Raw genomic sequence first — 15,042 nt, 5'->3', positions numbered from 1 at the left:
GAAGCAGCTCATTATATTGGAAATTATAACTAACAACGCATTCAGAAATTCAGTCCAAAAAAGGATAGAAGTATATAAAAGATGAGTATATATATAACACATATACAGAAGCTGAATTAGAAAGATATTACAAGTCCTGTCAAAAGGGACACAGTCATTTCCTGCCTTTATGACTCAAACTCAGCCTGCAGAAGAGTAGGAACAATTTTAACAGGAATAATTAGGAGCTCAGTTGAGGAATAGGCAGTTGTGTATAAATACAAAGAACAATAATAGCAGTATCTAGTACACCTATAATTGAAAGGAAGGGTAAATTCTTACTAGAAATCTTCCACTTCGAATTATTACTCAATTCCTTTAGCATTGGGAAATTCAGATATATACTCTGACAAAAGTGAATTGTGGGGACATTTTTAGAGAGCTGGAATAGCAATTAAACCACTGCTTATTTTCCATGGCGAATTTTCTTCCCACAGACCTTTGAAATTGCTGGTATTATTGCCAGATAGTATGCTCGTCCCAGCTTGTTTGGAGCTGGAATTTGGGCTCTTGTTATGAGTCATAACTCCCTATAAACTATTAAATAAGCAGAATATTTTATATGACAGGAACACCACACATGATAAAGTTGTTCTCTTTGTACTTGACCCTTGACTTCCCTCAACCTCAAGCTAAGCTTAGCCTTTCTCTCTCCTCTGCTTTTGTTCTGTATAATTTAATATATTAATTATCTTAAGAGGAAATACAAAAAAAAAAGCAAGACCCATGTATATGAGGCTGAAGAAATTCAGTGCTTTTGTTTCTGAACACTTTTCATTTAAGTCTACCTTTTAAACAGGCCTTTCAAACTGTCCAGGGTTACGTGATGTACATGAAGAAAACTGAGATGTTCGCTGAGAAAGAGGGTAGAGAGTGGGGTGAGCAGGATCAGCCTCAAGAATCTGCTGTTCTTATGGAAAGGAAAAAAGAAAAAAAAAAAAAGACACAAAATTACTCTATTACAATGAAAAAGCTACAAGATTTCACTGACAGATTGTTGCCATGGTACCAGCAAAATTTCTCCTTCACTTGTACCCACACACATGAAACCTTTCTTGACAGAATAAAATTATAAGTGTGCAAGATAAAATACTTGCTATTACACTTCTTCATTGTATTTTAAATAGGTATTTGCATTATATTTAGATGAAATTATACAGGTCACCATCTCTTGCAGTTCTCTTCCAAAGCAAAGCAACTAACATTGTATTGACACTGAAACACAGGTCCTCAGAAGGCACTGTGTAACTCAGGGCAAGTAGAAGCATGTACATTGACTTCTCATCTGTTCTCCAGCAAAGATGCATTTCCAGTACAACATCATATTCAACAAACACATATCTATCTGGCTTGAAGTTTTAATCTGGGATGACCGAATGACTCGGAGTCATGTTCCTGGGACTCTGTTCCTCATGTTCCTACTGTTATTATTACTCTGTGGCCTAAAACAGTATAGTCTGATGTTCCAGACTATTTCTCTTTATACCATATGTGACACTCTGTGCCAATTTCCCCAGGTGCTCTGAGCACATAACAAGACAACTTTTACTCAAGAGTTCTTAGACACAGAATCAGACAGTGACCCAGTGGCCTAATGCAAATGGTACTTCAGGATTTTCATTGCACTTTCAAAAGGAAGGTGCTGATTTCATGCACAAAGATTTCACACCCATCCTTAATGTCAGCACAAACATTGATTCTATATAATATTACACCATCCCACACTTATGATGGGTCCTTGCAGATATAGCAAATTTAATGACAGACAACTTGAAGACAAGAGGCACAGCACTCAAATAATCAATGTTTCTTGCATAACACATATGACTGTCCCTTATTCTCGTTTCTAGGTGAGGAAGAAGTGTATTTTGTCAAAAAGATCTCTAATTAACTGAAGAGAACAAATCACTAGAAAAATCACCAATTTTCAATAAGGCCTCACAATAGCTTTTAATAAGCTTAAAATAGCAATGAGTTTATTAATGAGTACATAAACTCTTTTACAAACATAAGCATAATTTCTACACGAGTTTTGCCCGACAACAGCTTCCAGCCATTAGATTATGCTGCACTTGCCATCAGCTGAAGTCTTTCCCCACATAAAACACAGATGTGATCAAGCCACCTTTTCAAATTCTCTGTGATAGTCTGCACTGTTTTAGGTTTCACTGAAGCAAAATTTGCATCCTCCTGGACAAAAGAACTGGACTTAACAGCCCAAAGGTAATTTCACGAATGCCATACACACAGGTAATATAATTTCCCAATTCCCAAAGGCAAGTTTCTTCTTCATAAACCCTCTCAACACATGTTCTCATAGCCAGGGCTTTGCACAGGCTCTTTGTGGCTGGTTGATTACCCAGCATGACCTGAAAGTCTTTTCCAGAGCACAACAATCACCAACACAAAGCTTCAGAGGGAAAAATAGATAAATAATCCTGAAACTTTCTAAAGCTATTTCTTTATCAAAGTGTTAGAGAGAACTGGAAGTTCACCAGTTACAGTATCAGCACAGAGAAGGCCCACATCAAAATGACAGAACAGTAGCCTAAAACTCCAACGATGACAAGGTCAAGGCAAGGATTTTTAACACAATAAAATTAAAAACTTTCATTCTGTTTCATTGTTCTCCTAGAAATTGTTTGTGTTTTCCTGCAGAAATTGCCTTTATGTTTTCCTCATCCCATGTAAAAATAAGGTAGAGTAGATCTGGAAGATTATGTTGTCACCTTCTAACAGAGTACTCATACAGCTTTGTGAATCCTTGAGATTAGCAACTGTTCTGACATATCTTGTGTTTTCACTCACAAAAAGTGTTCCTTGTGCAAATCTCTATCTGAGAAATAAAGAGCCTGAAAAGTCACGAAATACATATCCTTTTGTATGCCTTTTTTGGGGGAGCCTGGTTTATGATTCTATCTGAAAGAAGTGGAATAGACAGCACTGCTGCCAGGATGCTGTTTCACTGAGGAAAGGTTTGTACAACAGCTTTGCAGTCTTGGTAAATGCCCAAATCTGTTTCAAAAGTAAACAAAGCCTCACAGACTGTTGCTGAAACCAGCAATGAATAGATGTCAGTGCCATCAACAGGGTCATCTGAGTATTTCACCTCGCGTGTTCCATGTCACTGCTAAGCCCTAGCAAGGGAGCTAGAATGTCTCTTTTTTCCTTCCAGTCCTCTCTTCCTGTGTCTGATTTTCAGGCTTGCACTCCCCTGCTGAAAACCTAACTGGTTTAAGGTGAATTCAAGTATATTGTTCCTTGTTGTACACAAGGAAAACTGGAAGAGAAACTAGACCTTTCCAGACTCTTATCCACTGCTCGCTGTTTAAGGAGACAATGAGACTCAGTAACATAGTTGTCCCTTTAGGCCTGTGATCTTATGCCTCTCAATAGTTAACTGTTGACTCTTAAGTGGTAGTAAAGTTTTCCAGCAATACAACAGCTCTGTGCACCTAACATTTGCTATGATTTTTTGCCATAGTACATTTTGTTCTCTTCCCTTCTTTTTCCTGTTAGATTTGTCAAGTCTTGTTCGCTATAACACACAGAAGGGCATGTGCAAACTGTGTATCCATTTTATCTGACCTTATGGGCTAAATACTAGTTGAGTTTTTATGGGAACATAAGTCTGAATGTTTATCACAATATTTACCCAGCCCTTTGTTCTCTGCACAATAAAAAAGTCTGTATTGTGCATTGGCATTTGGATGAGATTCCCCCCTGCTGACTTATCTAAATAAGAAAACAAACAACATGAACAAAATCCTCCTGATCTGAGCCCCCATTAAGCACCAGGTTTTCAAGGGGTGCTTGACTAAAGAAGTCAAAAACGTCACAGCCTTTTCTATTAGGTTGAAATTATGGAATGAAAATATCTCCTCTTCTCTAAACTCCAGGAGGGCCCTCAACCAGCTCTTCATTCCAAAGATGGCTAATAATTCCTGCATGTATCATGTGGATGCATGACAGCGCTTCAGGATGAAAATTGCTAAATAAATGTGAGTTTCTATTAATTATGGCACTTGAAGAAACATTCAGATAACTTAGTTTTTCAAACTGAACCTACATTAATTTTGCTCTATGATCTAAATTTGACTTTCTCCACACCTTTTAGTTTACCACTGTGTTGATGAAGAAATAGAAATAGATTATTCCAACACCCCTCTAAACCTGGATATGCTCTCCCTGCTGATTCACCTGCAAAACTGACTAATATACATTATTCCTAGAGCTCAACCAAGGCTGATGTGAGGCAATGAGTCAGAAAGGAAGATTACAAAAATCAGTTTGTTTTACATGTACATATAAACACATATATTTTACAATATGGAAGCAAGAATACTGAGCAGGGAGGTCAGGAGTGAACCTGTTACACACAGTTTTTCCTTAGATTTCCAAGAGATTGAGTTAAAATGCAGCAATTAAAAGGGAGGCAGAAGATGATAAAGGTTATAATCAATTTTCTTCTTCTGGAACATCTTCACTAAGGAATAAAATCTTCTACAGCATAACATAAATTTACTAAGGGATTAAAAGATATTGTCACCCATCACCAGGATTACTACCTGTTGTTTAGCAAGCAGTCAAACATAGCAAATAAACGCCTATTGACAACTGCACAGCAAGGAAAATGGAGAATTCAATATTCAGAAAGGATAAAGGCAAGAATTCATTAATAGGAATGAGTTGGCCAAGGCAGTAGCCCTGACATCCCTGTGCTGCAGCAAGCACCCTGGGACTTTTACCCAAAAGTAGGATTAGGCTTTCTGAATGCAGGAGGCTAAACAGCTGTCTGGTCTCTGTGATTTTCTGTTAGTTTCTAGTGACTTTGACTTCCAGATATTTTTTCAATAACCATAACATAGCAGTAAACTCATCATTTGATGGTCTTCATCTCTCTACATCATTGCAACTTCTCTATGCAACCCTTACCACTCTTATCAAGATCAGCTTGCTGGAATCCATTCAGTATGGGACATGTCCTTTAAACACTTGACAGATAAATCTGAAGAACTCCATTTGTTAACCTGAGCATTTGGCTAGAATCATGCTATAAACTTTGATATGACCTAGAGTCAGACCGAGATGTATGTCTTCCATGCCAAATTTCATTTGCTAGGAAACCTGCTCAGTCTGGACTTTTCATACCACAAAATGTGGGCTGCGGGCAGAATGCTTTCTACAAGGTCTTAGTCCATTTTTGATCTGGCCCAAGTGGAAATTTTATCAGGTTATGTGGCTTTCCAACTGAATAGATATTTTTTCTGATGCCAAGACAAAAGGCAATTCTTTGTATGGTTGAATGATTGATTACACTAATGCTTCAAAGATTTAAACTGCATTTTACCATGCATCACAGCACTAGGACCTCAGGCTGAGGAGACTGGCTTTTACCTATAGAGAGGATCCACTTGTCCCCTAAGAAACTGTTTCACCCAATGTTCATCTCAGAGAGGTAAGAGAGAAGGAGAGTATCACCTATTGAATTAAGTGTCGTTATTCAGCCCCTGGTAGTTCCTGCTGGCATCACTCTGAATAAAGCAGCAATTTGATTTGCTCATGTAGAAAGATATGAAAGGCTCCAAAAAGAAGGCACTATGGTTGAAGTCTCCAAAGGAAGTAGCAGTAACTCTTCCACATCACATTCTGGGGAATATGCCCTCAGTATTCAAAACCCCCTCAATTTGTATGTCTTTGTTACAGGACACACAGATAACCCTAAGAATGTAACAGAATGAGTGAATGAGCAACCACAGGCTACCTGTAAAATGATCCATGGCGACTGGAAGTATCAAAACACAGCACCCTGCATGATCCTTGCTTGCAGGTGGGACTCTCCACCTCTGATCCTCATATAGCAGTCTGGGGTTGTCCTTTCATGAGGTGGGTATGACAGGGACTGTAAAGTGCTCTGACAACAGAATAGCTTACAGAGATAGGCTGAAGAAATGCTGCAGAGCACTGGGGACTGCAGAGGGTAGGAAGTGACAACACTGGTTCCCTCTCGCATATACTACCTTCAGGAAGGAAGACCCTAAAATGAACCACACCGAAAACATCCCACTTCCATCACAGAGTGTTTATTTCCTGGGAGCAAGAGGCAATTTAGGTAATTTGGACTAGGAGTGAACCAGGACCCACATTACTGAAACTAGAAATACTCCAAATATGTAAAAGGGCAGGACCACCAAGGACTCTGGGCCCCAAGCACAGAGGAAAGGATTAGACATGGATAGTACAGACCACCATGAAGCACCTCCAGACTTCTCCTTGAAGAGTTACTGCTTCTTTAAAATGGAAGGAATCACCTTTCCTCTTTCACACTTCTCTTTGGGAAGGCAGCTCATGTGACTGCAAAGTTTCATAGAACCATAGAATAGTTAGGGTTGGAAAGGACCTTAAGATCATCTAGTTCCAACCCCACTGCCATGGGCAGGGACACCTCACACTAAACCATCTCACCCAAGGCTCTGTCCAACCTGGCTTTGAACGCTGCCAGGGATGGAGCATTCACAACTTCCTTGGGCAACCCACTCCAGTGCCTCACCACTCTTACAGTAAAGAACTTCCTCCTTATATCTAACCTAACCTTCCCCTGTTTAAGTTTTAACCCATTACCCCTTGTCCTGTCACTACAGTCCCTAATGAAGAGTCGCTCCCCAGCATCCTTGTAGGCCCCTTTCAGATACTGGAAGCTGCTATGAGGTCTCCACGCAGCCTTCTCTTCTCCAGGCTGAACAGCCCCAACTTTCTCAGCCTATCTTCATATGGGAGGTGCTCCAGTCCCCTGTCATCTTCGCAGCCCTCCTCTGGACTAGCCCAAACAGCTCCACATCCTTTTCATGCTGAGGACACCAGAACTGCACACAATACTCCAAGTGAGGTCTCATGAGAGCAGAGTAGAGGGGCAGGATCACTTCCTTCGACCCTTGCACAGACAGCTACAAGACACAGGTCAGTAGCAGAGCAGCATCACGGTCCTCTCGCCACCGGCTCCGGACTTCCCTAGCATTTGCTGGAAGTCCTGGTTAGACCACTTTGCTATGAGACAGTCCGCTTTAGACTGATGTATCTGCTCAGAGGGGTTCCCATCCTACCACGTGAGATACATGGTGAAGGGCTGCTGGCACACTGAGTTCACATGGAGATGGCTTCACCCAGCTTGCATCCTCAGTGTGCCAGCAACTTCTGCTGCAAACTCATTTAAAGTCCTTCAGAGTTTCAGAGTCTGCGAGGTGGTGTCATGGCTATAGGACACTCTGGCCTTAAGTCACTGAGTACCCAGAGGTGACCACGGCTGTTCAGAATAAAGGCCACACGAAGCACACGAGCAGGTTAATGGGCAAAAAGGTCACTACTTTGATTCTGTTAATTTGAACAGGTAGTGGAAAGAAAAATAAAACAAAAAAAAAATAGTGGAAACCTTGAAGTAGTGCAACTTTAAAAGAAGAAGGCAAGCGTAAGACACACACACAGTTAGCTGCAACATGTTCTGCTGCTTCACTGGCACGGCATCACAGAGAAGGCAGATCTGTGCCATCCCAGACCCCTGCAACGAGGGGTGGACATCCAGAGGACCACACTGCCACGTGAAGGTGTTTCGGGGCTTTTACCTCACAAGCTTTGATGTGCTCTTTCTGCCGCTCTTCTGGATCTTCTCCAGTGCGGTAACGCTCTGCTGGTAACTCCTGCCAGAGTCCTCGGAATTAATATAAGATGCAGAGACAAGATTATCGACTCATAATTATTTCTTGATGAGATGAAAAACCTGGATTTCTCAAAGTATAAGCCAAGATTCAGAAAATGCCTTCCCTGAACACTTCTGTTCAGAATAAATTATTTCTCTTCAGGTTTGTATGTGGCAAAGACAGAATTTATTACTATTGTAAATTGTCACTCATCCAGAACTGCTAACAAGGACAATTCATTTTGCAGCCTGAACCAGCAGAACTTTTAATTCACTGGGTAGCAGTCTACACTTTCACAGCTAGAGGACATATTGAATTTCTTTCTTTTCTGGCTAGTAAAGTGCAAAAATCACCTTGTTACCTGTGTTAATCTGCTCTCATAAAAATTACAATGTAGACATCTGCAATATCCTCTAAACAAAAAGCTTCTACAATTCAGGATGTTGTCTGTCCCTCTCAAAAGTCAGAGAACCTGGTGATCTCATCCAGTCTAAACACCACGGATGATTCAGACTCAGCTCAGATGACAGCTGTGGATTGGAAGCTGCAAATGAAGACTAGGAGATGGTGTTTTGCTATGGCCATAGTTTGGTGGGCACAGACATGTTAAGCTAGGCAACAGTCTAACAGTGAGTGAAGAGCACCTGCAGTTCATAACAACTCCCATTAAAAACGCTTTTTTACTACAATTGTTAATCTGGTTCCACCAAAAACTGAACTACTTCACCCAAACACCCAAAGAAGTGAGTTTTTGCTGTTGTACCAGGAACTGCTGCATTAAGGATATAAATTTCAGCATCCTAGCATTCCCTGCTTGAATTTGCACAGGATTAGTTGTTTCTTCTGAAACTCTCTAAGATTTTATGGGGCTTTAATGAGTAACTAAAAGGGATGCAGACTTGTTAAGCCTCTAACAGATGTTCTTGAATAATATCGTTATTCTTGGTCTTTTCAGACAGTAGACAATTGGAATTATATTTGGGGTCTGGTATGCAATCTTTATTAGAATTTAACTGTTTCATTAGCTTGCCCTGTGAAGATGCTGTGTTGATGGCTTCTAGTCCAACTTCATTGCTGCTGCTTATATTTTTAATTTTCACAAGCATAACCAATTGATACTTCAACTATCTTCACCTCTTCTTCCTTTACGTTGTTACATACTGCTATCTGCTCACAAACAGGAATAATTTCCTTTTATGACAGCATGAGCATCACATTCATTTGTATCTCACAAAAAATAGCTCTGTAAGTTTGAGAAGGAAGCATGACAGACACACGGCATCAGAGAAACACCATAAAGCCAAATTTACAAAAGTGGCAAAGATGAAAAGACGTAGCTTGATATCCTACTCTAATATTTATACCAGAATCCTAAATTTCTTTTTCCAAGAAACAAAATCCCAGTGTTTTTGAGACTGCTTTAAGAAAACAAAGCCAGTGTAAATATATGTGGTTCCTCCTTCCTGGCAGAGCAACCAAACAGCCAGGGCTCACTTACAGTATCATGTGCAAATCACACAGGCCTCTAAATGGGACAGAAAACTAACCCTTGAGCTTGAGCAAAAAAGCACACTTCAGATATTAGCACCAGCTCTCTATATGTTGACTTTATCAGTGCCTACAACTAACAGCATCATAGGACATCTCCACATAACCTATCTATAGCCTGTAGAGTAAGGACACCTACTAGAAACATGTTCTATAATGCCATTCCCTTAAGCATTTCAAGTCACTTACCTGTCTCCCAGATTGTACAGCAGTTGCCCAGTACAGCTGCTTTTCCAGAAGCATCCTTGCACTAACAGCACAAACCTCTCACACATTTCCTGTTCCATAGTCCCACTGCTTTTATTCATTCCTTCTGAACTGGGAAAAAAAAAATCTCTGATGACATTTAAAAGGGGTATTTTTGAAACATTATTCTGCCTCTATTTATTTCCTTTAATAATGTTAGAAAAGCCATAAGTCCATAATCACTTATAAACATGGCTCATGCAGCACACTTTTACCTTACTAGTACAGCAGGGTGCATATCTGGGTATGATGGTGTCACTTTAGTTATTGACTTACATAAGCTAAGTGCTAATTCCCTATCCTGCATTTGCAATGACTGCAGCTGACTCCAGCTATGCCTTATGAGGCTCACCAGGAGGATACTTCCTATCTCAGAATCCAATCAGGATTTCTCATGAATCAGAGTCCTTGAGAGTGGCATGTTTCCTCTTCCCTAATCACAGCTGTGAACACTGCATTAGCAAACCTGTTTTATCAGCTTTAACCATCTCTCCTTTTGAAGTGGACTGAAAACATTCTGTTCAACCATATATTCCTTATAGGACTTCTAATCCATTTAATACAAAAAGGGAATAGTTTTCCTATTTCTCTTTCCTTTTCTCTCCTCCTTATTGTGTGAGGTGGTCACAGAGCCATGTCTTTACCTCTCTTAGTCAGCAGCATTTTTTGTTCCACTTAAGTGCTATCAAGTTCCTGTTTCCATATTTTGCTGCTATATTTCATTTTCTTTCCTTCCTCCTCCCCAGGTTTTTTCAGTAGAGAGAGGAGGGCCAAAGCTCAGCATAAGGCTATGTCTGCATTTAGAAGCTGTACAACACAACAGGAATACAGCTGTGGATCAGAACAGTTCTTGCTGGACATCTGACATCAAACTATATAAGTTTCAAGGGTTTCATTTCAGAGGAGCTCTAACCTGAATACCCATGAATGACTACAGCACATTAGGTGCAATTCTTGCACACGCCTACCACTTTAATTTCATTGGAAAGGTATCAGCCTGTGTGTTCAGAGATTACCCCACGACATTAAACACAGCATAGTAAAAAGAGAGATTATTGACAGATTTGCTTTAAAAACAGACTCCTGAGTTAAGTTGTTCATGTAGACAGACCCTCAGTCACAGAATCCAAAGTAATTCAAATCCTAAAATTACAATTTTCATACAGTCAGCTTCATCAAAAAACACACTTAGGAACAGGTTGCCCAGGGGGGTTGTGGAGTCTCCTACACTGGAGATATTCAAGGCCCGCCTGGACAAGTTCCTGTGTGATGTACTGTAGGTTACCCTGCTCTTGCAGGGGGGTTGGACTAGATGATCTTTTTAGGTCCCTTCCAACCCTTGGGATTCTGTGATTCTGTGATTCTGTGATTCTGGACCTCAGTTAATGAATAATAATATAATCCAGGAGACAAGAAACCTGAGTACACCCAGCACTTCAACAGAAGGGACTTCAGTCAGTATCATACGGCCACACAGAGTACAGAATCACTGGCTAATAGAGTAAGAAGGAAAAAAGTATACTTGATCCCTTCTGTAGAAGACAAACTACTATGAGGCCATAAATTCAAGCTCCAGAGGACCGAAAGAGCTGTAGACTGGAAGACAGGTCAGTCAGCAAGGAAGAAAATCCCTGCAAGGCTTGCCTTTTGTTCCCCCAGCTGTTTGTGTATTTTAAACTGGCCAGTCACCAGCTACAGCTAAAGAAAACAGAAATCACACTGCGAGCAAGCGTTAAGCTCTGGTAAAGCACAGCTCCCTGTCTGACGCAAAGTAGTAAATTGTGTATCAGTCTTGAAGAAAGTCTGTATCTGAAGAACACTTCAGCCTGCCTTGTACCTGAAGGACACTTCTGCCTGACACTGAAGAGATGTAGGCAAAGCTGGGGAACCTCTGCGCCTTGCTTTTGGGCCACAGCAGGGCAAGGCAGCATTCCGGGCACCCATCTTGCTCTTTGACTTCCGCAAATGTGTTAATGCCGATGTTCAAAAACTTTGAGAATGGTACACTGCAGAAAGCAGTGCTTCCTAGCTCTGGGCATCTAAATTCTACCTGTGTCCTACAGAGAGAACAAGAGGTATTGTTGGCTTCTCCCCTGTGCCATTCTGGGGTGATCTGCACTTCCTTAATTCAACAACTTACTCAGCTCAGAGGGAAGTAGGGACCGAGTGATGAGAATCACCACTGCTGAAACACCATCCTTTGCATTCCTCCCTCCTCTTTGTTTCTCTTGCTGACACAGAGAAGCCATCAGTTTCTCACATTCTATGCTTTCAGCTTTCCTTAGAGCTAAAGAGCTAAAAGGCTCTGTGACTCAAGAGAAGGCTCATTATGTCTGTCTCATTCGGAGTCCTAATGGTAAAAAATAAATTGCAGAGAAGCCAGCAAACAAGAGAGGTCTTGATATTATCTTTAATTTTAAAAGAACTAACCCTTCTACCAATGGAGCTTATTCATTAGCAAGGGAGCCTTAAAAACATGAGGAAGTAAAAGTTTCATGAATGCTCTTTTTAATGGCAAATATTTTTCTCCAGGGTAAAATGCTGGACCGCAGCATTTCATTACTGTATGAAATCAGAATTTCACACAATAGAACAAACACAAATATGAACTTAGGAGGAATTCATTGCTGGGTGTATTTGAAAAGGATTGCAGGCACCCTGGGAACATTTCTATTTGTTGGTTTAAAAGGCCTTTTAATCTACATCCAGTTTCCTCCTAAATCTTAAAGCATTTCAGCACAGTCTGTACACAAAGTGGGGGGTGAGATACCTTGCACATAATCCCACCCTGGCTCAGGCTCTGAACTGGCTGTGAGTGGTAATGGAACAAGGAGCTGTCAAGTTCTGCTATTTCAAAATCAAACTAGGAGATGAGAGACTGAAAATAGTCACTCTTTTGAATCTGGTCTGTGTCACTGGAGTCTGAGTTTCTCCTTTACTATTGGAGAAAAACCTGTGAAGTATCAGCATCTTCCCCGTCTGCTACTCTTCCCTGAACACCTACTGCTGGCTACTGTCAGAGATAAGATATGCTGGATGGATCTGACAAGGGCTGCTGTTATGGCATTTATGTTTTTCTGAAATTTTAGTAGATCATAACAACCTCATATTGCCACACTCAGCCTTAAGTTATACCTGTGGTTTCCCAGTAGAAAGTCCAAAGACTGATATCCTTCCCACCTTGAGCAATGCAATTGGTCTTGTTGCCTTCAATGAAAGTTGCATTAGGTTTTAACCTAAAAAAAAAGAAAAAAGAAAAAAGTAGATTGCAGAACCTTCTCCAAGGTTATCTTTTGGATCAGATTCAGGTTTTTCAGAGTACAGTAATCTCCTTCTGTTTTCAACTACCCAAGTCATATGACATGTAAGTGCTAGTCCTATGAGCAATAACTCTCATGTACCAACATAACTCCTGAAAGGCTGGCAAAGAGGCCAGCACACGGCTTCTGTGTCAGCTGTACTACTATGGGCAGCCAAAAAACCCTGCAGGAATATGTACCTTCTGTAAGAAAACATCATTAACCAAATCTTATCCCTCAGCGTACATATAGAAATCATATTGCTGTCAGTGAGACTTACACATATTGATCCAGGGGCAGAATAAAGCTGCTGGATTGTATTTCACTGTAAAGCTGTAATTATTCACATTACTTTTTTCATGCAATTTTAGATTAATGTACTGTAAAACTGTGCAGGGAGTAGGGTAAATTCTATTTTGCAGCTGAAACAATCCAGACTAAGATGCTTCCTGATGAATACATAAACTGTTTCTGCAGTCAATGAAACTATGACATGATGCTGAAATATCAATCCAGAGCCTTTTGGACAGCATGCAGAAGAAACGCGATGGGTTATTTACTCGGTGTTCAATATTCTTTCATCATGGAGCTCATTCTCTGTTTCTTTCCAGTTAGAGAGAAAGGTCACACAAAGGCCAATCTGTGTTTAAATGACATTATCTACATGTTCACAGGCTTTTTTTGCCATTGATGATGTTAACTGCAGCTGTCAAAGATCCAAGGCTCTGGCATCCATCATGACTCAGCACAAAGAGACTAGTTTCTGAACTCAGCCTTATGGTACAAATCCACAGACACACTATTACCCATCTCAAACCCGAAACTTTCCCATCATAAGGCATCAACAGCCTTTTGTTCACCAGTCTTTGCCAAAATCTCTTAATCTGGCACTCAAAATGCTCAGCTGGTGAAAATAGAACTCCAGTGGTTTACACAAACTATCAGCTGCAGCTTAGAGCAAATCTTCGCTCTAATGAAGGTAATAGCAGAATTCCCACTGATCGCAATAAGACCTGACACAGAATGTGACAGCTCTATATGAACCAAAGCAGACTGGCAACAGCCTTTCAGCTCATTGTACTTCCTTGGAAACACACAGAGGTTTTCACGAGTCCTTTTGTCCACTCCAGCAACTCAGAGGAGATTAAAAATTACCTCCAGGCTAATGCTGGGCAATACAGACACAACTTAGCTTTAGTTCTCTGCAGTATAAGAAAACAAAAATGAAATGCTGTTTCAAGACTCTCTCAGAGGAACATTTCATGAACTTTCTAGACAACTAAAATCCAAAAATCACTAGCCAGGCCCAAATCTGTCCAGGTTAAAATGTTTTGCAATGCAGTTTAAAAATAATGAGAAACATTCTGACCATTCAGTTAAACAGATTTAAAATCTACTCAAATGCTTTTTATAACAGCTTCTAATTTTTGACATGAGCTAACAGCAACAATGCTTATAAAAGTTTTTGAAACTTCATTTCCCCCAGAGTAGTTTTGGTCACGTAAATCCTAGCTCCTTTTGTGTAGGTTCAACCTTTGGATATCATGAGGCTGGAAGAATGGGTCACAAGCTTCTTCTGAACTCCTTCCCAAAACAAGCACTTGTGGCAATCTAACATCTCAGGATAAAAGAGAAATGGGTTTAGCTTAACCCCAAGTGACAGAATTGCTCCTCCTGTCATGCAGCTTCTGTACCCTAAACTGAGGAGTTCAGTCCCACCATGCTGTAGGGTTATCTAATTATGCCTATGAAAAATTAATTTTACCTTCATTTGCTACTGCATCTTTGCCTTTGCAGCATATAGCGCTGGTGTTTATTCAGCGGGGAGAATAAGGTCGGGGTCTTCTCTTTTTCTTTGAAGAGGGCAACACAAAGTTATCCTGTTTTGTCTTGCTTAGGTACCAGATCGGTGAGGAAAGCTCTCACACAGGTTCTGTTGCTGTTATTTTGCTTCAGTTGCTACTTGGGGCCATTGTACTGTCTGTTTTGGATTTGCCTCCAGGCAGTTTTGACCTACTGAGATCTTTTTTTGACACCCTGAGAACTTCTGATGAGTTTTGATACCCCTGTGGCAGCACAACCTGTCTCCTTGGCAGCTACAAATGCTACTGCACTGATTGGGCTGCTCTCCACTGTGGTTCATGCATTCTTTTCCTGGCACACAATTTTCAGCAGGTGGAACCATGCTCTAAGAGGCCCATGGTAGCAGCCTGTAATAC

At 40.6% G+C, this 15,042-nt stretch overlaps 1 long non-coding RNA gene across 1 annotated transcript; it reads right to left on the bottom strand.

The window, feature by feature from the left end:
• Positions 1-861: 861 nt before the first annotated feature.
• LOC136016164 (uncharacterized) lies at positions 862-9,657 on the bottom strand. The gene is made up of 3 exons (XR_010613518.1): positions 9,468-9,657; positions 7,656-7,741; positions 862-944 (listed from the first exon to the last, which is right to left on the bottom strand). It is a non-coding gene; the product is annotated as an uncharacterized LOC136016164 (long non-coding RNA).
• Between the last annotated feature and the right edge of the window lie 5,385 nt (positions 9,658-15,042).

This window comes from Lathamus discolor, chromosome 6 (assembly GCF_037157495.1).
Source record: "Lathamus discolor isolate bLatDis1 chromosome 6, bLatDis1.hap1, whole genome shotgun sequence".
NCBI classification, from domain to species: Eukaryota; Metazoa; Chordata; class Aves; order Psittaciformes; family Psittacidae; genus Lathamus; species Lathamus discolor.
The sequence above is the reverse complement of the archived record's forward strand: the minus strand, read 5'-3'. Positions and strand labels throughout refer to the sequence as shown.